Source organism: Penaeus monodon, chromosome 15, assembly GCF_015228065.2.
Source record: "Penaeus monodon isolate SGIC_2016 chromosome 15, NSTDA_Pmon_1, whole genome shotgun sequence".
In the NCBI taxonomy this organism is placed as follows: domain Eukaryota; kingdom Metazoa; phylum Arthropoda; class Malacostraca; order Decapoda; family Penaeidae; genus Penaeus; species Penaeus monodon.
In genome coordinates this window covers 8,633,173-8,634,074 of record NC_051400.1, presented here as the reverse complement: position 1 = coordinate 8,634,074, position 902 = coordinate 8,633,173, and the positions used below count along the sequence as shown (strand labels likewise).

Genomic DNA, 902 nt, shown 5'->3' with positions numbered 1-902 from the left:
TTCCTTACGATTGGAAAATAGGGAAGATTAATAAATAAGGGAAAAGGAGGAAGAAAGACAAGACAAGAAAATTAAAGGAAAGTATTAGTTACACCTATATTTCAAGCCCTTTTTTATCCACTGTTCTAGGATTCGAGCCGAGATAAAAAAAATATATATATATCACCGAGACGGACTTTGTCAATTATCTATTAATAAAAAGAAGAGGAGAAAAAACATAGATGGCGTTATTAGTCAAGAAGCGCCGTGAGAGAACGCAGCTGGGATGGAGAGGGGAGAGGATGGAGAAAGGAGGAGGGAGAGGATGGAGGGAGAGGGAGGGGATTGAGGGAGGAGGGAGAAGATGGAGGGAAGAGGATGAGGATGGAGAGGGAGAGAGAGAGAGAGCAAGAGGGAGGAATAAGAAAGAGAGAGAGAGAGAGAGAAGAAGAGAGGGAGAGAGAAGAAGAGAGGGAGAGAGAAGAAGAGAGAGGAAGAGAGAAAGAAGAGAGGGAGAGAGAAAGAAGAGAGAAGAAGAGAGGGAGAGAGAAAGAAGAGAGAAGAAGAGAGGGAGAGAGAAAGAAGAGAGGGAGAGAGAAAGAAGAGAGAAGAAGAGAGGGAGAGAGAGTCCGGAGGCAGATCGGCGCCGGAGAGTCGGCGTCGGCGACGTTAGATTATGCAATTATTCCTGAATTCAGACACGAGAAAACACAAAACATTATTTGGTTAAACGTTTTCACGCTGGTTCATCCGGTGGTTTCTAGATGCTCGCCGGTGGGTTCTGGATTCTCTGCTATTATCTATTCCCTTTATTTTATTCCCTTGTTTGTTTATTCTTTTGGGAAAGGAGATCCAAGGCCAGTAGCCGGTTGGTTCGGTTCTTGGCCTTTGCTTTCCTCTTTTTATCTTGACGCTTGCCTTAT

The 902-nt window shown here is 44.2% G+C and overlaps 1 protein-coding gene across 1 annotated transcript in view; it reads left to right on the top strand.

Annotated features, from left to right (window-relative positions):
* Positions 1-902, top strand: part of LOC119581735 (RNA-binding protein fusilli-like) — a gene marked incomplete in the record, with an annotated part of 165,619 nt that overhangs the window by 130,667 nt on the left and 34,050 nt on the right.